General features: G+C 33.7%; 1 long non-coding RNA gene, 10 other non-coding genes and 2 pseudogenes across 12 annotated transcripts; all 13 read left to right on the top strand.

Moving 5' to 3' along the window:
* The first annotated feature begins 3,952 nt into the window (after positions 1–3,952).
* On the top strand, positions 3,953–4,027 carry LOC117071863. The gene has a single exon (XR_004432596.1). It is a non-coding gene; the product is annotated as a small nucleolar RNA SNORD113/SNORD114 family (small nucleolar RNA).
* An 845-nt stretch (positions 4,028–4,872) lies between these two features.
* LOC117071376 lies at positions 4,873–23,253 on the top strand. Of its 2 annotated transcripts, none has more exons than XR_004432270.1 (13): positions 4,873–4,959; positions 6,346–6,422; positions 7,835–7,920; positions 10,552–10,628; positions 12,887–12,950; positions 15,096–15,178; positions 17,052–17,138; positions 17,590–17,672; positions 18,827–18,900; positions 19,756–19,838; positions 20,713–20,797; positions 21,677–21,748; positions 23,226–23,253. It is a non-coding gene; the product is annotated as an uncharacterized LOC117071376 (long non-coding RNA). The 2 variants fall into 2 exon arrangements; XR_004432271.1 differs by having other exon boundaries at positions 4,891–4,959; positions 10,552–10,616.
* Positions 5,654–5,731, top strand: LOC117071865. The gene has a single exon (XR_004432598.1). It is a non-coding gene; the product is annotated as a small nucleolar RNA SNORD113/SNORD114 family (small nucleolar RNA).
* Positions 7,024–7,098, top strand: LOC117071866. The gene has a single exon (XR_004432599.1). It is a non-coding gene; the product is annotated as a small nucleolar RNA SNORD113/SNORD114 family (small nucleolar RNA).
* On the top strand, positions 8,597–8,673 carry LOC117071855. Its single transcript, XR_004432590.1, has one exon. It is a non-coding gene; the product is annotated as a small nucleolar RNA SNORD113/SNORD114 family (small nucleolar RNA).
* LOC117071859 lies at positions 11,242–11,315 on the top strand. The gene has a single exon (XR_004432593.1). It is a non-coding gene; the product is annotated as a small nucleolar RNA SNORD113/SNORD114 family (small nucleolar RNA).
* Positions 13,729–13,800, top strand: LOC117071857. Its single transcript, XR_004432591.1, has one exon. It is a non-coding gene; the product is annotated as a small nucleolar RNA SNORD113/SNORD114 family (small nucleolar RNA).
* On the top strand, positions 17,909–17,980 carry LOC117071830. The gene has a single exon (XR_004432570.1). It is a non-coding gene; the product is annotated as a small nucleolar RNA SNORD113/SNORD114 family (small nucleolar RNA).
* On the top strand, positions 18,307–18,381 carry LOC117071864. Its single transcript, XR_004432597.1, has one exon. It is a non-coding gene; the product is annotated as a small nucleolar RNA SNORD113/SNORD114 family (small nucleolar RNA).
* LOC117071827 lies at positions 19,239–19,313 on the top strand. Its single transcript, XR_004432567.1, has one exon. It is a non-coding gene; the product is annotated as a small nucleolar RNA SNORD113/SNORD114 family (small nucleolar RNA).
* On the top strand, positions 20,163–20,237 carry LOC117071853. The gene has a single exon (XR_004432588.1). It is a non-coding gene; the product is annotated as a small nucleolar RNA SNORD113/SNORD114 family (small nucleolar RNA).
* Positions 21,160–21,229, top strand: LOC117071847 (annotated as a pseudogene).
* On the top strand, positions 22,039–22,105 carry LOC117071870 (annotated as a pseudogene).
* Positions 23,254–23,993: the final 740 nt, after the last annotated feature.

The following is a 23,993-nucleotide window of genomic DNA, read 5'->3' as shown; positions in this document are numbered from 1 at the left end:
AATGCTTTTCTATATTTATTGATATGATCTTGTGATATTTTCCCCTTTGTCTGTTGATGTAATGGATTAATTAACTGATTTTGAAATGTTGAGCCAAGCTTGCATGTCCGTGACAAATTCTACTTGGTTGTGATGTTAATATTTTTTGAGAATTTTAACAGGTATGTTCATGAGAGATATTGGCCTGTAGTTTTTCTTTTCTTTGAATATTTTTTAATGGTTTTGGTATTTGGGTAATGCTGGCCTTTGGGAATGAGTTAGGAAGTAGTTTATCTTCTGAAAGAGAGTACAGAATTGGCATAATTTCTTCTTAAGTGTTTGGAAGAATTAATCCGTAAATCCATCCATGTCTGGTGTTTTCTGTTTTGGAGAGTTAACTGTTGATTAAATTTGTTTTACTAGATATAGGCCTATTCAAATAGTTTTGCTTGTGTGAGTTTTGGCAGCTTGTATCTTTCAAGGAATTGGTGCATATCTTTAATGTCATCAAATTTGTGGGCATAGAGCTGCTTATATTATTCCCTTATTATCCACTTTAATGTCCATGGGGTCTGTAGTGATGTCCTTTCTTTCTAATATTAGCAATTTGTGACTTTTCTTTTTTTTCTTAGCTGTCTAGAGGCTTTTTGATTTTGTTGAACTTTCTAAAGAACCCATTTTTTTTTTTTGGTTATTGATGATTGTTCTCTACTGATTTTCTCTTTTTAGTCTCAATGATTTCTGTTCTAGTTTTTGTTATTTCCTCCTTCTGCTTACTTCAGATTTAATTTGCTCTTTTTTCTAAGGTGGAGACTTAGATGAATAATTTTAGATTTTCTTTTCTTTTTAAAATTTAATATTAATATTATTTTAAATGTAAAAATATAATTGTATACATCTGTGGGGTACAATGGGATGTTTTGATATAGGTGTACAATGTGAAATGATTGAATCAAGCTAGTTAACATAGCCACCATTTTTATTGTTTACCTATCATTTTTATTGTGAGACATTTGAAATTTACTCACTTATTTTGAAATACCCAGCACAGTTTCATTGACTGTAGTCATCCTGCTTTGCAGTAGATGTCAAACTTATTCCTCCTGTCTATCTGAGACTTTGTACTCTGTGATCAACAACTCCCCATTCCCTCCCTTACTCTCACCCCATCCTCCGTTAACCATCATCCTACTCACTACTTCTATGAGTTCAACTCAGAGAATATGTGGCATTTGTCTTTGTGTGCCTGGCTTATTTCACTCAGCATAATATCCTCCATGTTCATCCACACTGTCACAAATGACAGAATTTTCTTCTTTTAAAAGGATGGATAGTATTCCATTGTGTGTATATTCCACAATTGCTTTGTTCATTCATCCCTTGGTGGACCTTAAGTTGGTTCCGTATCTTGCCTGTCGTGAATAATGGTGCAATAAACATAAGAATGCAGATATGGGCCGGGCACGGTGGCTCAAGCCTATAATCCCAGCACTTTGGGAGGCCGAGATGGGCGGAACACGAGGTCAGCAGATAGAGACCATCCTGGCTAACACGGTGAAACCCCGTCTCTACTAAAAAATACAAAGAACTAGCTGGGCGAGGTGGCGGGCGCCTGTAGTCCCAGCTACTTGGAAGGCTGAGGCAGGAGAATGGCTTAAACCCGGGAGGCGGAGCTTGCAGTGAGCTGAGACCCGGCCACTGCACTCCAGCCTGGGCGACAGAGCGAGACTCCGTCTCAAAAAAAAAAAAAAAAAAAAAGAATGCAGATATTCCCTTGACATATTGGTTTCAGTTTCTTTGGGTAGGGTTTCTGGATCATATGGTAGTTCTATTTTTATTTTTATTTTTGAGGAACCTCCATAACTTTTTCCACAATGGCTGTACTAAACTACATTCCTACCAACAATATAGAAGAGTTCCCTTTTCTCTGCATCCTTGCCATCATTTGTTACCTTTCATTTTTTTGATGAAAGCCATTCTAAAAGATAAGAGATGGTATCTCATTGTGATTTTAATATGTGTTTCCCTAGTGATTAGAGTGACTGATAATTTTTTTATATATCTGTTGGCCATTAGTGTGTCTTCTGTGGGAAAATATCTGTCCAAATCCTGTGTCTGTTTTTAAATTGGGTTTTCTTGCTATTGAATTGTTTGTGTTCCTTATATATTTTGCATATTAATGCCTACGAGATGTATGGTTTGCACATTTTTTTCCCTGACTTGGAAGTTGTCTCTTCATTCTGTTAATTGTTGTCTTTGCTGGAAACAATTTTAATTTGGTTTTTAATTTGATGACATTCTACTTGTGTATTTTTACTTTTGTTGTCTGTGTTTTTGGGGTTATATTAAAAAAATCATTGTCTAGACCAATGTTGTGGAGCTTTTCCTCTAGTAGTTTTATAGTTTCAGATTTTATGTTGAAGTTTTTAATCCATTTTGAGTTGATTTTTGTATATTGGGTGAGATAAGGATCTAATTTCATTCTGCATGTTGATAACCAGTTTTCCCAACACCATTTATTGAAGATACTGTCTTTTTCCCATTGTGTGCTCTTGGCACCTTTATCTAAAATCAATTGATTGTAAATGTGTGAGTTTATTTATGAACTTTTAATTCTGCTCCATTGGCTGATGTATCTGTTTTTATGTCAGTATTATACTGTTTTGATTATAATCACTTTATAATATATTTTGAAGTGAGGGATTGTAATGCCTCCAGCTTTGTTCTTTTTGCTCAAGATTTTTTGTATGTAGCTATTCAGTGTCTTTTGTGGTTCTATATGGATTTAAGGATTTTCCCCCTATTTCAATGAAAAATGACATTCAAATTTTAATAGGAATTGAATTTAACCTGTAGATGGGTTTAGGTAGCATAGACATTTTAACAATCTTAGTTCTTTCAACCCATGAACACAGGGTATCTTTCCATTTATTTGTGTTTTCTTCAATTTCTTTCACTAGTGTTTTATAGTTTTCAATATACAGGTCTTTCACCATTTTGGTTAAATTTAGACAATATTTTTGGTGCTATTGTAAATGGGCTTATTTTCTTCATTTCCTTTTAAGTTAATTACCTATTAGCATATAGAGTCATTACTGAATTTTTTTTTTTGTTGATTTTCTGTCCTGCAATTTTACAGAAGTCAGTTCTAACTGTTTTTTGTGAGGTAGTTTGGATTTTCTGTATATAAAATCATGTCACCAGCAAATAGAGACCCTCTCACTTCTTCCTTTCCTATAGAGATGCCTTTTATTTCTTCTTGTTCTTCTAGGATAAGTCTACTTTTCTTCCATGTAACAACCACAGGATAGATGACATTCATTTTCTAAGAAACAAAATCTTGGCAGTTAGATCCGTGGGGTAAAGAATATAGATACTAATGTAAGTTACCACCTCAAGTTCATGTCCTTGATTTGGATGCTTTGTTCAGGAGTGTTTAGTGGTATTTCAAAGGAATTAATATCTATAACAGAAATTAAAATCACCAGGAATGGACCAGTGATGGAAATGTGTTCTGAAAATATGTTTAATATAATTTGGCACAACTGAAGTGACAAAATTATAGTAGTTAGACCATTTATATTCACAGTTATTGAACATTGTATCTTATTTTCTACCACAAATGATTTAATCTTTTCCATATTGGTATGGTCCTGGCTGATAACTCTTTGTGTAGCAGCCTGAGAGAATATGGAAGACATTGTCAGTGTTGGAAGATGGTGGTTTTATCTATCTTTAAAACATGGGCAAATTGACTAAGACTACGGAAGAAATAATGGTGGATGTGGATTTGGTATGAAGCATGGATGTCAATTAATCACACGCGTTCTCTGAGGTCCATTGTAAAAGGAGACCTAGTCTTTAGGGAGAGAGCCACTAATGGGGAGATCTTATTCCTAGAGTTTTGTGGTTATATTATTATTCATGAACCAATGAATAATAAATGAATGATATAAAGGAAGAAAAACGTGCTTGGACCAATGATGAGTACCATGGGGTATCTGAAACAGGATTTTTGATTAAACCCATATGCAACTCTGAGGTCCATTACAAAGAGACACGTAATTATTCCTTTTTTGGGAAGTGAGCTTATGGTACCCTGTCCTTGGACTTTGTGGTTCTTGGGGATGGATTGCATTTTTGTTATAAAATCAGCCCATGAATTAAAAATTTATCAGTGAGTAAAACAAAAAGCATAAGTCATGTACTTATTATCAGTGAATGTAATGAAACATGGATTATTATTAAAACTTATCTGAGACTCCCAATAAATTAATACCCAAGGCTTCTACCATTCTGGTAAGGAGCATATGGTCATTTGTATGCAAGAGTCAGAGTTTTTGTTCTGTGTTGGTGGTGGGTTGCTGACTGTTTTATTAAGAAAATGAAACATCTCTAATCATATAAATAGTTGGTTAAATAACCACTTAATTGAGACCAGAGACCAATGATGAGTGCATTAATCTAATTTTTAATGGATTTTTATTAAACAAATAAAAAAAGAAACATAGTCTGTTCTTCCTGAGGGCAATGACTCTAGACAGATGTAAATATTCTTCAGTGTTCTTGTCCAGTGCTGTGAGAGCACAGATACTGATGTCTTTTGTATATGAGAAGGGAGGTGCACTTCTATGTCTCTGTTTGTATTTTAGAGTCAGCAAACCGTGGACCAATTAGGAACAAATGTTATGATATGAGAATGCTGATTCATGTTCTTTTTTCATGACAGACATTCTGAGAAAAACTCTAGGCTCTTTCATTGTTTTTGGAATACATATATGGGCCTTTCCAAGTTGTAGTAATGTAGTTTCTTAGAAAAATGTTTTTAAAAAGAGGCTTTTAAAAAGAGCCTTTTAAAATGTTTTTGAAACAAGGCTTTATTTTTCTCTATAGAATGAAAACCATGTAGCTGGTTTTATTATTCTCTAATCATGAAGACCATTATTGTTATTTGGTGGACTAAGGAACAGAATGACTGATGTAAGTAAACATCAAATTGATGTTTTGGGCTTGGAGGGTATTCATTCATGGGAACACACTACATTATTTTGATAAAATAAATGGTTAAATAACACATGAAATTAAGGAATGCCAGCCATGGACTTATGATTGTAATGTGTCATCAACAAAAATTTATGATTCATTCAACCCAACCCAACTGAAGACCATTGTTAAATAAATGAAGAGCATTTCATATATGGCCAGAGTAATTTCAATTCCCATTTAATGTTTCTGCTATAGTTGCTTAACATATTCCTTCACTGACAAACATTTAGGTTGTTGACTTTTTGAGGTAGAGGTACCTTGGAAGATATTATGTATTAATTTGCTCAATTGTAGGCTCACATGGTAGGTCCATGATTTGCCCCCACATTAATGAGTAGACAAACCAAGTGGAAGAGAAGCTGGTAGACACCAATCACAAGTATGAGATTTAAATGCAGCAGAGTCGCTGATGAATATGCGTAAACTTGAGGTTCATCACGAAATATGATCTAGTCTATTTGTTCTGCGTGAATGGGAGTAATAAACAGATCTTGGTTCTGTTAAAGTCTTTTGTTCTCAGTTTTGTGTCATTAAGGAATATTGATCATATAATTATTATTCCTGAAACCATGAATGACTGAGTCAGTTCAAGAAGGTATAAATGAATGAAGAAATAGAATGCCTAGCCTGGATCAATGATGAGTATTGGTGGAGGTGTCTGAATCAACACTTTTGATTAAGCCCTCTGTGTAACTCTGAGATCTGTTATTGAATGAGAACCAGCCAATATTCTCTGTAGAAATTTCCTAGTAGAAGTTAGGAAAATTCAGTAAAACTTGTTCCTGAGGTTTTGTAGTTCAAAGGTATGGAATGTATTATTTTAAGCGAATTCAATGCATAAATAGAGGAATGTGTACATGAGAGATTAACAGGCCTACTTAAGGAACTATTCTTTGAGTACAATGAAAAAGTATTATAAATATTAACACTGGCAATAAAGCAAGTATAATTATTAATCTGAGATAAAATCCTATTATATGGAACATATTGTATCTACAGTTGAGACAATTTTTTGATTTTTATAGTTTGCTTTTTTTTAATTAAGAAAAGGGAAAGTGTTTGCATCAGCCAGAAATCCATTAAGTGATATCTACTTAACGGATTTTTATATAGACAAATGTTTATAATCATTATAGATCTTATTCTTGGGCTAGGTGATGAACTCAACAGTGTCTATTATACTATTTAAAAGTAAAAGTTTATTACTGGCCTGAAAAACATTGCATTTTTGAGCCAATGTTTATTGTTATCTAGTTCTGCTTGTCTAACATCCATTGAAAAAACCCTATATTGATTCTAAATCTGCCTTTTTCTCTCCAGAGTGGCCATAGGCCAGCTGATTTAATAATTTAAGAAAGAATTGTTATCCTGAGTAAGGAGCATAGAGACAAATATAAGTAAGTGCCTTATTTCATGTTCTTTCTTTGAATGGTTTGTTCTTGGGTGTTAGCTAAAGGATTTCAAAGGAATCAATGTCTACATACATGAAAGAAATAAAACACCCCAAATAGACCAATGATGGGAATGTGTAATGAACCATTAATTATGTTTAATCTAAATTGTCACAACTGAGGTGATTATAAAAGAAGACAAAAGTTAACTTATTCTCAGAGCAGCTCAGCATTATTCTTTATTTTATGCCATGGTTATTTTACACATTCCCTTATGGGTAGAGATCCTGGCTGACATCTGTTTTGGGGCAGCCCATAAGAATATGGAATATAGTGATTTCATTGTTTTTTATCGGACCATCTTCGACATATATACAAATTAAATAGAAGTGGGCTTTATCAGATTGAGTGCTGAATGTGAATTGAGAGCATGCAGGGGCGTTGAGCAATTCACATGTGCATCTTTAAGTGTCATTGCCTAAGAAATGTAGTCTGTAGCTCTATGGGCCAAGAGCCTAAAAGTTAATGATCTTGTTTTGGGGATTTTTGATTGCATCATTATTTGTGAGTCAATAGGTTAATCAATACATGAAAAAAATGCACATTATGGACCAGTGATGAATGTCATGGGGTTTCTGAAACAACAATTTTGATTAAACCCATCTGCAACTCTGAGGTCCATTACAAAGAGACACCTCTTTATTCTTCATGGGAAATGAGTCTATATGACCTTGTTCATGGGCCTTTTGTGGTTTGAGGGTATGAATTACATTATTATAATAAACTTAGTCCATGAATATAGAATTTTATCAATGAATGAGAATAAGAAAAGTATGCATGCACTTGTCTCTTAAGGCATGTAATGCAACATGGATTATTGAAACAATTTTGAGATTCTTAGTCCCAATAAATTAGTAGTTAAGACTCTTATCAATTTGGTAAGGAGCATATGGTCATCTGTGCACAAGACTGAATGTTTTTGTTCTGTGTTGAGGCAGGTTGCTGATTGATCATTTTATTAAGGAAAAGGAAATACATTTACATAAATAAATAGTTGACTGAGTAACTGTAATTGAGAGAGGGAGAGCATGGAATGATGATAAGATCTATATACAACCACACGCATGATTAATTCAATCTTTTATGGAATTTTACTTAAGCAAACAAACAAGTTTGGTACTAGATTCACAGTATTTATTATATTATCTAAAACAAAAAATTTCATAGTGGAGATATTTCATCTTGACAAAAACAATTTATGTAAGTTAATAAATAGAAAGCAGTGCTCTTTCTTCTCAAGTGTTCAGAATAGGGTACAAAACAAGGTTTATGATTGTTTACTACACAACTATGATTCATTTTAAAGAGCTAAACATATAGTATTTGATTCTTTTTAAAATTTGTGTTTTATGCTGCAGAATGAACGCACTCTACCTGATTTAATTATAGTCTTCTAGTGAAGATCTTGCCTTTATCTCTGTGAATCAGGAGAGAAGAGATCAATGTAAGTAAAAATCAAACTTTATGTTCTTGCTTGGGAAACTTGATCATGTTTATTCATTGAATTATTTCAAAGGAATAAATGGCTACATACGTAAATGAGTCAAAGGTGGTTATGCATGGACCAATGGTAGAAATGTGTTATGAATTAAGAATTGTGATTAATCCATTTCAGCACAACCAAATTCATTAGGACAAAAAGTTGAAAGGTATTTCTGTCATTTTCAGAATGCCTTAATATGCTGTTTTTGTACCATAGTGGATTTAAACACTTCCCCATTGTGATTGTTATTGACTGTTAACTAATTGAGGGAAGAACATAAGAAAATGGAAAATCTTGCCTATAACTGTGGTATAACTTGGTAGTTATACCATGATATAACCATAGTACTGTCTTAAAAATATGAATGTTAAATGAAAAAAGCCCAACCATGGACGAATGGCTAATGAGGAATTGATGTGGTGCAATTTGTGGAAAATAATTAATTCACCTTTGCAACACTCAGGCTCATTACAGAGAGAGCCAGTCCTCTAGTTCTGTGGAATATGAATCTTACAGACCTAGTTACATCTTCAAGGATCTTTTTACCCTCTAATTCATGGATAGTGATTTTACTATTAGTGAACCAATGCATAAATCAAGAACAGTATATTTGAATGAAAGCACAGAATACCAAGTCTGGATCAATGATGAGTATGCGTGGGGCATCTGAATCATATATTCTGATTATACCCTGTCTGTATCTCTGAGGTCCGTTCTATCTATGGGAAATGTGCTTCGAGAGAAAGTTAGACATATTCAAGGAATGTGTTCTTGGTACTTTTTGGTTAATGGGTATGGATTGTATTATAAGTAAATCAATGAATGAATAAAGAAAAATACAAATAAAGACAAGGAAGGCTACATCGCATTCAATCATGAAAGGAGCTAATGATGTTTTGAGTTTAAATAAAATAAGTCTGCTCCTCTTTTGAGAGCATATAGATAGATATGGATTCAATGTTCCTAGTTAGTGGCAAGTTTCTGGTTGCATGTCTTGTTTGATTTGGAAAAGGATAAAACATATACTTAAATGATGTATTTAGTTGAATAATACTTAATATAATAAATATTAGCCAATAAAATTAATATTTATATTCAATAATAACAATGTTACAAATCATGCTAAATATATCAACTTACATTTTTACAATAAACAATAATTTAATACAATTAATAGTAGACATTAAAATACTAATGATTAGGTTGTGAAGTATGGAGAAAGTCTAAGGATGAACATTGAAAATTTGAATATAATAACTAAAAATCCTCTTATGTTTGCTCATTATTATTTAAAAAGAAAAATGCAAATGCATTTTCATGACTTTTATGAGTAATAAGTGAATAAATAGATGCTAGTGTCATAAAGGGCTTTTGTCCAGTGTCCTTTGAATTCATGAATAGTGGCATTATTATTATGAGTAAAAGAATCATTTTATATCTCCATCCCTTATTTAAAAGAGGGTAGATCATGGACTAGTGAGAAGCATATGTAATGTGTGAAGGGGTGTGATTAATCTTGTCTATCCTCTTGAAGTCCACTTAAACAAAAAAGATCCAGGACCCTCCTTCCTTTGGAAGGGTTGTAAAGACCCACTCTCTAGACATATTTTGCTATTAACATTTAAATGAGCCGGGCGCGGTGGCTCAAGCCTGTAATCCCAGCACTTTGGGAGGCTGAGACGGGCGGATCACGAGGTCAGGAGATCGAGACCATCCTGGCTAACACGGTGAAACCCCGTCTCTACTAAAAAAAATACAAAAACTAGCCGGGCGAGGTGGCGGGCGCCTGTAGTCCCAGCTCCTCGGGAGGCTGAGGCAGGAGAATGGCGTGAACCCGGGAGGCGGAGCTTGCAGTGAGCTGAGATCCAGCCACTGCACTCCAGTCCGGGCGACAGAGCGAGACTCCGCCTCAAAAAAAAAAAAAAAAAACATTTAAATGGAAATTAATTAAAAAATAAAAATTCAGTTCCTCAATCGCACTAGCCACACCCCAAGCCACAGGTTGCAAGTGACCACCATTTTGGAATCGCCAATAGAGAACATTCGTGTCACTGAGGAACGTTCCAATAGCACATACAGGGCTAATAGGAACAGTTGCATGTAATAGCATTTAATTTTAGGTAGCAGATGACTTCACCATTTTGAGTTTTCTTTAGAAAAGAGAGTAGATAATTAAATTATTTTTTGAGTTATTAAATAGATGAGTAAATAAACGAATCAGTAAATGGCTTGAATTAAAATAACTGTGGCCCGCTGGTCAGATTATGTTATAAAACAACAAGTTAAATTCATCTTATAGTGAAAAGGTTTTCCTCATTAAAAATGTGTCTTCCCTTTATGCTAGGAGTACCTAGGCAGATATTGAAAATTGCTCTTCTTGTGCTGGGTGGTAGATTTGAAAATGTTCATAATATTATTTCATGCTAAGAATTAAGTCAATACATGAAAAAGAACTACTGTTGGGTTGATGATTAAAATTTGACACAAACCAATGTTTGTGATCTATCTAGTAATGGAGAACTAACTTCTACTTAAAAATGGATTTTAAAATGTACACTTCTTATTCTTATAAAAATCTGCCTTTTCCTCCAGAAAGACTAGATGAGATTGGATTTGGTCATTTCTCCAAGGTGAAGAGCATGACGATTTCTTCTGTGGTAAGAAGCAATGTTAGTAATGGAGTTTCTGTTGGTGGGTTATGCGGTTGGTTCATGTGTGATTATCGAAGAAAGGAACAAAAGGCCATATACACAAAAATAAAAACACCAAGTAACAACCAATAATAAGAATGTGTTGTAGGCCAAGGAGTAGGACTGACCCGTTTCAGCACAATAGAGACTTACTTTCTAAAAAGGTAGAAGGAATTTAATTTTCAGAAATGTTTCATGTTGCATAGTATTTCTGCACCATACTGGATTTAAGCATTTCCATACTGGAAGAGATTCAGGCTGTTAACTGTTCAGGAGAAGCTCTTGTAATGGAGAAACATGCTGTTTGTTCTAGTGGGGGATACCATTGTGGATTTTCATTGTTCATTATATCACCTTTAAAATTACACAAATTAAATGAACATAGCCCAGTCATTGGCCATTCATATTGATAGTACTGATATGAATCAACATTTATTGATTATTCCACGTGTGGCACTGAGATCTAGTCTGACAGCTTTGTGGGAATTGAGCCTAGAGATATATTGTAGTGATATCCAGGGTCTCGTTCTTAGAATTTGTGATTCATGGGAAAATGAAGGTATATGTGAATGAAGAAAAAGAGTGCCAAGCCTGGACCAGTGATGAGATTGGAGGGTGTCTGAATCAAAACTTTTGATTAAAGCCATCTGTAACTCTGAGGTCCATTTAAAAAAGAGGCCCCAATTTTTCCCTCTGGGGAAATGAGCTTATAACACAAGTTCAGAATATTCAGGTATCTTGATCGTGGGTGTTCACAGTTTTTTGGTATAGATTCCATTTTATAAGTAAATCAATGCATAAATTTTGCATAAATGAGTAAATATAAGGAGAGCTTGGCATTGACCAATTATGAGAGTATGTAATGATGAATGGATTAGTATTATATGCTTCTATAGCACTGAATTCCAGTGATATATACTGATAGAGGCTGTTGCCTTGTTTTGGAAGGAGTATGTGAACAGATATATGCAAGACACAAAATAATTGTTTGACATTTATGGTTGTTTACTGATTGGTTTTATTTAGAGAAGGGAAAATTGCTGGGCACGGTGACTCACACCTTTAATCCCAGCACTTTGGGATGCGGAGGAGGGAGGATCACGAGGTCAGGAGATCGAGACCATTCTGGCTAATGTGGTGAAGCCCCATCTCTACTAAAAATACAAAAAATTAGCCAGATGTGGTGGTGGGCACCTGTAGTCCCAGGTACCTGGGAGTCTGAGGCAGGAGAATGGTGTGCACCTGGCAGGCGGAGCTTGCAGTGAGCCGAGATCGCGCCACTGCACTCCAGCCTGGGCGACAGAGCGAGACTCCGTCTCAAAATGAATAAGTAAGTAAATAATAGGTGAAACAGTTATTTAATTGGAAATAAATGAGCATATTTCAACTTAAGAATATTCCTTATGAAAAGTTATTATGAATCCAACTCTGTACTAAGTTTTATTAAAAACTTAAAAAAGCATCTAGTTTCTAAATCTCTGTGGATAGCATAATGGACATATGGAGACATAATATTATTCAAGCTTCTTCTATAATGTAAGTAAATTCCCATATATTGAATTGTTATATGTGAATAGAATCTGTCCTTGTCACAGTTAATTTTTTAAAAGAGGGCATAACACAACTGAGTGAGAAATGAAAATGAAAGTTAATCTGTCTGTACTACTGGTGCTCTCTTCCTGGGTAGGTGTGGGAATATAGACATTGAACATGAAAAGCATTTGTGTTCTGGGTTCTTCATTAGTTTACTGCAGTGTGTGTGTGTGTGTGTGTGTGTGTATTTGTGAATGTATAATAAAATATTCCATGCGTCATAACATAAATGAACAAATAGAAACAATAAATGATTGAATTAATATGTAAGTAGGGTAAAGCATTTACCATTGGTGAAAATATGCCATGAATCATGAATTTAAATTCATTCATATCTACACACGTTGAGTCCGTTAAATAAAAAAGATGATCTAAGCGGTTGCCTTTGTGGGTAGGTGTCTATAGACAGATGTGGGCAGTAGTCCTGGTTTTTGTTTTGGGTGATGAATTTGACAGTGTTTATTGTATTATTTAAAGTTAATAGTTAAATCAAGAAATAGATGTAAGTGTAGTTCTTGGGTCAGTGATAAAAATGGGATTTGAGTCCACTTTATGGTTAATTTAATATCACACAACTAATGTCTATTAAGTCAATCTAAATCTGTACTGTTCATTCTTTTGAAAATTTGTATTCAACTCCACAGAATGAAGACCATGGCTGATTTAATCAGTCTCTGCTGATGAAGATCTTGGCTGTTACCTTTACGGGTAAGGAAGCTAAAGACTTAAGTAAATAACAGTCAAAAAGCTTCTCAATTAGGGTTAATTTTTCATTAATGTTCACTGAACTACTTAAAGTCAAGGCATATGTAGATCAATAATATGAATGTGTTACAAAACTTAGATTATGGTTAGTCCAATTAAGCACAATTTTGGTTAAAAATAAGATGAAAGACATTTTATTCATTTTTTACTTCTGATTAATCATCTTATTTATACTGCATTTAATTTAAGATTTATTCAGTAACAAAATCTACGGCTGCACAGTTCAATGTCGTTTCCTCTATTCACTTGCGGCTATTTATATTTAAAATAATTAAAGGTACATGCACTTTTAAATGTAATTTCTCGGTTGCATTAGCCACATTTCTAGTGCTCAGTAGCTGTATGTGGCTATTGGTGACTGTATTGGAGAATGCAGTTACAGTGCATTTACATTATATGCAAAGTCCTGTTAGACAGCTCCTTAATGAGGGAGGAATGCATGGAAAGGTGGAAGATAAGTGGAATGAGATGGCTAGGAAGCAAGGATGTTCATTGCTCTATACTTGCTTCACTGTGGGCCACTACGAAAGGAGATCTAGTCTACTGAGAAAAGGGCTAGTCTATGCAAAAAGAGTCTGTAAACAGATCTTGATCTTGGTTATATTCAAGGATATTGTTCTTAGATGCTAAAATAACAATGGGTATTGACTTTGTTACTGCTACTGAATCAATGAATGGATCAATAAGCAAAGGTATAAATGAAGGAAAAGATTGCTTATCCTGGATCAATGATGAGTACCCTGGGGTGTCTGAATCTTGGATTTTGATTAAACCCTGTAACTCTGAGGTCCATTACAAAAAGAGTGCTTTTCAGTCTATGGAAAATGAGCTTATTCCAGAAGCTAGCAATAATCAGGATTTAGTTATTGTGCTTCTGAGTATGGATTGTATTATTTTTAGTAAACAAGTACATGGATAAATCAAGAAAAGTGCTGTATAAATGAAAACAAAATGGTTATTCCTGTTCCAAATATGAGAGTATATAAAATAATAAGAATCATTACTAATACATTTCTGAAGCACTAAGTCCCAGTAAAATCAATTAATCAAAACTGAGCCTTTGGGTAAGGAGCATTTAGATAAATGGATGTTAGAGTCCATGTTGTTCTGGTTTAGGGTATTCATTTTTTGTTTTTTTAAAGAAGAGGGCAAAATATTTACTTAAATTATTGCTTAAATCACTACCTAATTGAGAGAGGGTTTACACATGGATCTATCTTGAGAATATGTCAAATGATCAGTTATAATAATGAATTCTAATAATGTTCACTATTTAAATTCAGTTCCTCAGTTTAATTTACGAAAACAAGGAAACTGATCTGAATTTTCTGTCTAATGAGCATTTGGACAGGCATTGATATTGTCCAGTTTCTGTGAAGTCACAGATATAATGATTTTATTATAAATGTAAAAAGGAACAAATTAATGTCCCAACCAATTATTTAAAATAAGGCCAAATTATGGACCAGTGAGGGCCGGGTATTGTGGGACAAAAAGAGTAATTAATCCAGTTCCATACAATGGCTCTCCAGTATTGTCGTTATTTCCATAAACAAAACTGAGGTAGGCTCTTGCGTTTTTGGAATGGTGAATGTATTTATATATTTGGATAGCATTTCCCTTTCAGTCTTGTTGGTGCAATTTCCTTAAGACACGGAATAGACAAATGACTCCATGTGTAACTATTTAACTTCATATGTATGTATGCATGCATGCACAGTTGTTCAGAATATATTCGAATCCAGGATTCAGATTAATTTAATTCTTTCTAGCAAGATTCATGTACCAAGGAGATTTAACTCTTTCCTGATTGGGTAGAAGGCAGATAAACAGACAGACATGTTTAAAAGTCACAGTTATTATTCTTTTGCCTGGTGTTACTTATAGTAGTTAAATTTCATACCTAAGTCAATGAATCAATGAATCAATGGATATGTTATTCATCTTTTAAACATATGACAAGTACCAGGGCTTATTTCTAATCAATAATTGTCAACCTGAACTGAATTGAAAAAATCTAAATCTAGGCTGATCCATTTTTCTCTCTCTCTCATCTACCTACTTTTATATTCACCTTGTACTCCACAGAATGAATGCGCAATGATTCAATTATTCTCCAGTGAGGAAGATCATGGTTATTGTCTGTTTGAGTAATGAGTGTAGAAACCTATGTAAGTAACAAAGTGATTGCTTTTGCTTTAGTGGTTGTTAAGAGAGTTAACTCTTACTGGAAAGGAATAAATGACTACGTACACAAATAAAATGAATAAAGTTTATATGTGAATCATTCAGCACATCTGTGGTCAGTTAGGGAGGAAAAAGCAAGACTATCTTATTCATTTTAATAGTTTATTATTGAGTTAATTAATGTAAAAATTAATTATTCAGTTTTATTTGAGTCACAGTTGATTTTAACTTCCCTCTATAAAGACAGCTTAGTCATATTCCAAGATGGAGGATATTGTCAGTGTGGAGTAAAATGGTAGGTTCATAGTTCTTTATCGTCACATCCTTAAAATATGGACAAGGTCAATGAAAGATGATCAAGCCTTGACCAATTAAGAGTATGGGATTAATATGAAGCAGATATGGTCATTAATCTGCTAATCTGAAAACCTGAATCTATCACACAAAGGGATCTATCTTCCTTCCTCTGTGAGAAATGACCTATGATGAGATGTCATGGTTGTCTGATTTCTTGTTACTGGGTTTTTGGGATTCATAGGAACTGATTACGCTGTTAGTAAATCAATGAAACATGAGATAATGTATAAATGAATGATGATGAAGAATACTAAATATGGACCAATGGTGAGTTTTTGTTGGGTTGAACCAAGGATTAAGATTAGTTCAAATATACAGTAGTAATGTCCATTTCCAAGAGGGACCGTCTATTCGTCTTGTGGAAAATGAGCCCACAGACAACGTGGCAGTACTCATGGTGTTTAAGTTTTAAGGTTTTGATGGATATTGATTATATTACTATAAGTGTATGATGATTGAATTAATGCCCTAATGTAGAATGAAAGAAGAAAAGAATCTACTATGAGCATATAGAATGAAACAATAATTTTTGATTTCTTTTTTACATTTTAATTTTATTTTAAGTTCTGGGGTACATGTGTAGGGTGTGCAGGTTTGTTACCTAGGTAAATGTGTGCCACAGTGCTTTGCTGCACCTATCAACCCATCACCTAGGTATTAAGCCCAGCGTGAATTAACTATTTCAAAAAATATTTCTGAAACACTGAATTTCACTAGGGCTTGATGAAGCATGTTATCCCTTTGGATGAGGAGAATATAGGCAATTTTTGTAATAGTCAATTTTCTTGTTCAGGTTATAGAGTGAATTCATAGTTTTTCATTTTATTTAAAAGAAAAAATCTGTTAAATAAATAAGTAAAAGATTAACCCAGTAACTAAACTAGAGGGCCAAACATTGACTGTTAAGAAGCCTGGGTTCCTTTTTATTTAACTGCTGTTCAGATATAGAAAGAATTTCAAGGATCTGTCCACTTAGGATATTTTACATGTAGACAGAGGCAAACATTTATATTTTAGTTCTTAGTTGTTGGTTTTCTTAACCTGTACACTTTCTTTAGAAATGTGAATGATGATTAATTAATCCATAAGGAAGTATAGACACAAATACATAGATACAGATGTATACAAACTGATGTATACCTAAACAAGGGATACTGTAGACCATTGATGAAACTGTGCCATGAAACAATCATTTAGATTAATTTCATTTAAATGCAGTTCATTTAAAAGTAAACTTAAATTATTGTTACCTATTTCAGAGAGGCATAGAGACAACTATTCATTATATAGTTCTTTTTCTTGTATTAGGAATGAGGTTTATTGTACTTATTGGTTTATTAAAACTTAACTTTGAGCTAGTAATAGGCCAATCATAAGCTAGTGATAAAAGTCTGTTACCTATCAAGAGTTTCAATTAATCCAGTAACAGACAACATCCATAAACAGAAAGAAAAATCACAGTGGTTTCATTCTTTCTAACATCTGGTTTGTACTTCACAGAATGGAGGCATGATGGCTGATCCAATCATTTGCCACTGATGAAGGTTTTAATGGCTACCCATGTGAGTAGGGAGGACATAGGCTGCTGTTAGTAATTGTCTTAAGTTCTTAAGTCTAATATCAAGGATTTTGTTAGTAAATTTTGCTTTTATTATTATAAAGGGATCAATGACAGAACCAATAAACATGCATATAAACAAGTAAAAAAGGAGACTGAAGCATTGTTCAACTATGAATAAATGTAATTAGGCAAGAAAAACTACTAATATAAATGGAAAACACTGAAGTCTCAAGAAATATATGTACCAAACATGATATTTCTTTGTCTAAGGGTCTTAAGACACTGCATATAAGAAATAGTCAATATTATTGTTCTGGATGAGTTCAAGTTCAAGGTTAATTTTATTAAAAGAAAAATATACAAATATCATCACAGATTAATAAATACCTAAACTATTGTGAAAATGAAAGGGTAATACAAAAGTGAATGAGGACAAGTTATCGACGTTTATCATCTGGTCTGCTTTGTACTCCTCAGAATGAACAGCCCCATGATGATTTAAGCACTGTGCTATGACCGTGAACTGTACGGTTACCTCTGTGTGTCACAGGAAGACTCTTGTGAGTAGCAGTCAAAATTCTTGCTTTGTTTTAAGGGTATTCTCTGTATTCTTAAGAAGTCTAAAATATAATCAAATAAGGTCAAGCATTTTTATTATTCACTACTTAAGTATAAATTTATTTTTAAGATTTCCCTCTTCATAGCTACTTATTTTAGTATTACAGCACTGTTAATGAATTGATTAATTAATCAAAAAACAAATGTAGATAGACATGAAGAAAGATAGCGTCAATCTTGGACCAATGATGATGACTGGTGGCGTATGAGTCATGGACGATGAATACAGGTCTGGAAGTCTGAGGTCCAATATAATAAAAAATCTGGTCTTCACCTTCTGATCCTAAGGATAGACATTAGGAATATTTGAGGATGTTGTTCTTCGTCTTCTTGTTCATGCATTTTCCCTCTATTTTTATTACTGGATCAATGAATCAATAAGCAAATATATTTTAACTGCATAAAGATAAAAAGAGTGAGGCATTGTCCAATTACGGAAATATATGGTGAAATGAGAAATACTATCCATGTATATTAAAAACACTGATGCCTTCTTTCTATTAAGAATGAGTGAGTCAAAGGTATTACTGCTTGCTGGAGGATGGCATATACGAATGAGGAGAAAGTGGTCCTTCCTGGACCAATAGTAACAACTGCCAGCGTATGCATCTTGCATGATGAATAATAGATGTCTGAAACTCTGAGGTGCAAACCAAAAGGAATCTAGTCCATTCCATCCCCTCTGTTTAGATGCTCCTATAGACAGATATCAGGAGAACACTATGGCCTATTCTTGTCTTTATGTTTATTAATTCTAAAAAGTATTTTAATTAAAGTAGCAATGGTAGAGTCAATAAACATGTATAAATAAAGATGAGACATAAATTACTGTTTGATGTTAAAATGTATAAGAACAAATAATACCAATATAAATTGAAATTGATAAGTAGATCAACATATCACATCTTTCACTAAAGATCCTATAGTCAGTGATAAGTAATAGTTATTCCTCTGAATCAGTTGCAAGTTTAACATTTGTTGTATTAAGAGAAAAATTAATAAATACATAAATAACTGTGTAAATGAACAGTGGAAAATATGGACCAATAGAGAGGATGTCTCAATATTTTCATCTTCTCTGCCTTGCACTCTTCAGAATGGATGCACTGAGCTGACTTAAGCATTCTTCTATGATCAAGATTAAATGTCCTTCTTAGGAAAGAGACCAATGTGAGTAACAGTCGAAGTTCTTATTTTGCTCTATGCCATTTGTTTCAGGGTGTTAGTGTTAAAGTAAATTTAAAAAGTGTTAAGCATATTTAAATAGCTAAATGACCCACTTTAGATATGATACAAAATATTATTTTGATTAACTGTCAATGTACATTGAGGTCAATTAATGAAAGATGTATAATCTGTGTGGGAAATGATTCCATAGACTAATGTTAGGGATTTTCAAGGATCTTGTCTTGGGCTTTTGTAAATCACATGTTTATTTAGTTATTATTAATGAATTAATGATTTATTCAAACAAATGTAGAAACGAATGAAGAAAAGGGACCCAAACATGGACCAATGATGACTACTGGTGGCGTTTGAGTCATGGACGATGAATACTGTGTGTCTGAAACTCTGAGGTCCAACAGAAAACATAATTGGATAGATATCAGAAATGTGGAAAGATCATATTCTTACTTTGGATTAATAAATTTAGATTTATCATCAATAGATAAATAATAGAACAATTAAACAAGAATTAGTAAATAGTGAATCATTGTTCAATTATGAATATACATGATGATGTAAGAAATATTATCATTAAAAATTTTAAACACTGATGCCCTTTAAAGAAATGGATCATGAATGTCACCTCTTTGGCTAAGGTTCATCTAGACTCTAATAAGAAGAGTCAGTTTCATTTTCTGGTTCGGTCTCATTTGTTATTTTTCCTTTTGTTATGAGAGAAAACATTTCCATTCTGAAAAAATAATCAATATCAAAATAACTGAATAACGGAAATGTGGAAAGGATCAATGGAGATAAGTTTTGAATTTTTTTTAGTTACCTGCTCTTTGTATTCTGCAGAATGGATGCACTTGAGCTGACCTAAGCATTCATGGTCATGAGCTTCATGGTTGCTACTGTTAGTTAGGAGCATAGAGATCGGTGTGAGTAATAGTTAAATTTCATGTCTTTCTCTAGGAGACTTTTTAAAGGGTATTCATAATATCATGGAAGTGTAAAAAAACATCCAAAAGAGCAACCTCAGCCAATGATAAATATGAGGTTAGTTGAAACAGTATATTTACTAGCTCATTTATGACACATTGAGGATAATTCACATAAGATATATCAAACTGACAGATTGTGTAGAAAGTTCTAGAATATTCTATACTCTTTGGATATTATATTTACATGGGTTATAAAATTAATATTAGTGATTTAATGTATAAATACATGTAGATGAGAATTAAGCTAAAGAGTCCTAAGCCTGAGCCAATGATGAAAACTGGTGACGTAGAAGTCAAGGATGCTGAATAATGTGTGTCTAGAACTCTGAGGTTCAATAAAGGAGGAAATATAGTCTATTGCTTTTGAAGTGATCCTGTAGTTAGGTTTTGGAAATACAAAAGGACCATCTTCTTGAATTGTTTTTGTGAATTTTGATTCTTCTTTAAAATAAATTCATTGATGTAATAATCAATGTACACATATAAAAAAGTAAAGATGAGGAATGTGAAGCATGTCCACTCAATGTAAATTGTGAGACAACAGAAATCATTAAAACCTACTGAAAAATCTGAATACCATTAAAAAAACAAACAGTTCAAGTGTTGTTTTTTGACTAAGGATGACAAAGGCAGTATAGTCAAGTTTCTTATTTTGCATCAGAACAAGTGTGTTATTGTTCATTTTTTTAAAAGAAAATTGATAAGTATTACCACAATTAATAGATACCTGAATGACTAAGAGAAGGGTCGAATGAATGAATCCATGAAAAATATTTCAATCCTGTCATCTTCTCTGCTTTGCACTTCCCAGAATGGACACATCTGGGCTGGCAGAACATCTGGCCTTGATCTGGAGCCCCATGTCTGTCTCTCTGTAGAGGTGCACATGGGCCAATGTAAGTTAATAGTAAAATTATTTTTTGCTTTTGCTTATTTGTTTAGGATATTCAGTGTAATATTTTAAAAGTATTATATATTAATGTAATGAAGGAAGGCCAGCCATGTCCCAAGGATACATATGGACTTGACATGAAATATTGTGTAGATTAACAGATGTTACGTTAATGAACGTGACTGATGAAGGAAGTATTAATATACTAATCGAAGCAAATGATTATATAGACAGATATTAGGGATACTTAAGGATCTTGTCCTTAAAACTTGGTGATCCAGAGGTATTTATGTTATTGTTAGTGAATTAATGAATCATTAGGAAACTACTTATAAATAAAAAGAGAGAAACAGGGCCAATTCTGGCTGGACTAATGATGACCACTGGTGGCCTATGAGTCACACAATGAATATGTATCTGGAACTCTGAGGTCCATCACAAGCAGTATCTAGCCTAGTCCTTCTGTTTGAAAAACTCCTGTAGACAGATGTCAGGGAAATACAAGAACCTTGTTCTTTTTCTTTATGTTTATGAATTATAAAAATATTATATTATTAAAATAGCAATGAAAAATAAACAAACATGTATAAATTAATACAGATGAAGGTGGAGTATTGTTTAATGTTGAAATGTATAGTAAAGAACAATAATACTAATATAAATTGCAATGGATGGATAATTAATGGACCAAGTGTAATACATCTTTGACTAAGGATCATATAGACAGCAATAAGTAATGGTTAGTGCTCTGAGTTAGTTGCAAGTTTCACATTTGTTGTATTAAGAAAACATAAATACTCAAATGACTATGTAAATGAATGGTGAAAAATATAGATTGATGGAAAGAATATTCAATTTTTTAATCATCTACTCTGCTTTGCAGTTTTCAGAATGGATGCAGTGAGCTGATCTTTTCTCTGTCATCAAGGCTATGTTGCCTCTGTGTTAGGCCAATGTGAGTAATGGTTCCTGTCTTGGTTTAGGTTGTTTAATAGTACTCCTGGTATTATTAAAAATTATTTAATATAATAAAAAGTTAATTGGTTCAATGACAATGTGCAACATTGCGGTTAATTAATCAAAGAGATATAGTCTCTGTGGGAAATGATCCTGTAGACAAATGTAAGGATTCTTCAAATATCTTGTTCTTGGGTTTTTGAAATCGTGTATTCATTTTATTATCAAAGAACAAATGATTTATTCAATAAATATTTAGAAATGAATGATGAAAGAGAGACCCAGCTATGGATTAATGTTGACAACTGGTGGCATAAAAGTCATGGATGATGAATATGAGAAGAAAATAATCTAGGTTTTTGCTTCTGTTGGAAATGATCCTGTAGACAATGTCAGAAACATATAAAGATCGTTTTCTTATCTTGGGGTCATAGATTTAGGTTTATTATTACTAATATATGACTGATAGAACCATTAAACAAATAGATAAAAATACAAGTAGAGGTTAACTTCTTGGACCTCAGAGTTCCAGACATGTCTTCATCATATATGACATGAGTGATGTGATTCCATAGATAGATGTTAGGGATATAAGAATCTCTTTTCTTTGAGATTTTTTGATTCACAGATAATTATTTTATTATGTTTGATGAATTGAGAATTAATCAATAAGCAAATATAAAGTAGTATGAGGAAAAAGACATGTAAACCTGAACAAATGATTGATGGTTTAGAAGTCATGGGTGATGAATAATATGTGTCTGGAACCTAAAGATTTGCAGAAAACAAAATCTGATCTATTTCCCAGGGTCATTTGCAAATGACAATCAATGTTTGAAATGATAGATTGATGTTAAGAATATGTAAGAATCTACTTCTTTTATTTTGGATTCATGGATTTACATATTATTATTATTTAAAATTGATCCATGATGAAAGTATTAAATGTATAATTTGACAAATATGAAGATGGTGTGATGGACTTCAACCATGTGATGATTCAAGATATACTATCAACATAAAATGAAACACTAGCTCCCAATATGGTGAAATCCTGTCTCTACTAAAAATACAAAAAATTAGCCAGATGTGGTGGTGCACGCCTGTAATCCCAGCTACTCGGGAGGCTGAGGCAGGAGAATCACTTGAACTCAGGAGGCGGAGGTTGCAGTGAGCCGAGATTGCACCATTGCACTTCAGCCTGGGCAATAAGAGCAAAACTCCATCTCAGAACGAAATGGACCCAAGGGTGTTACCTCTTTTTGATTAGTGATCATATAGATACTGGGAAGTAGAAGTCAATTTTATTGCTTGGATCAGTCCATTTGAGGTTGTTTGTTTTGTTCAGAATGAACATATATGTTATGAAAAGTTAATAAATAACTAACCTACTGGTTTGGAATAAAATATGAAAAGCAAAATTGACAAAGAGGTCTTAGTTTTTAAAATCACCTGCTTTGCTTTGTACTTCTTAGATGGGATGCACTGGCGCTGATTTTAAAAAAGGATGAGTTTGCGTCCTTTGTAGGGACATGGATGCAGCTGGAAACCATCATTCTTAGCAAACTATCACAAGAAGAGAAAACCAAACACCGCATGTTCTCACTCATAGGTGGGAACTGAACAATGAGATCACTTGGACTCGGGAAGGGGAACATCACACACTGGGGCCTATCATGGGGAGGGGGGAGGAGGGAGGGATTGCATTGGGGAGTTATACATGATATAAACGTCATGCACATGTACCCTAGAACTTAAAGTATAATTAAAAAAAAAAAAAATAAGGAAAGGTAAAAGTTTTATCCTTCACATAGAATAATAGATTTCTGAGAAACCACTTCTTTTTCTTTTTCTTTTTTTTTTTTTTTGAGACGGAGTCTCGCTCTGTCGCCGGGGCTGGAGTGCAGTGGCCGGATCTCAGCTCACTGCAAGCTCCGCCTCCCGGGTTCACGCCATTCTCCTGCCTCAGCCTCCCGAGTAGCTGGGACTACAGGCGCCCGCCACCTCGCCCGGCTAGTTTTTTGTATTTTTTAGTAGAGACGGGGTTTCACCGTGTTAGCCAGGATGGTCTCGATCTCCTGACCTCGTGATCCACCCGTCTCGGCCTCCCAAAGTGCTGGGATTACAGGCTTGAGCCACCACGCCCGGCCTGAAACCACTTCTTTTTCATATACAGCAAACACATTCTATGTATTTGATAACTGAGTAGAATTACAAATAAAAAAAAAGCACAAACAGCATAA

This window comes from Trachypithecus francoisi, unplaced genomic scaffold, assembly GCF_009764315.1.
Source record: "Trachypithecus francoisi isolate TF-2019V2 unplaced genomic scaffold, Tfra_2.0 Lachesis_group3, whole genome shotgun sequence".
In the NCBI taxonomy this organism is placed as follows: domain Eukaryota; kingdom Metazoa; phylum Chordata; class Mammalia; order Primates; family Cercopithecidae; genus Trachypithecus; species Trachypithecus francoisi.
The sequence above is the reverse complement of the archived record's forward strand: the minus strand, read 5'-3'. Positions and strand labels throughout refer to the sequence as shown.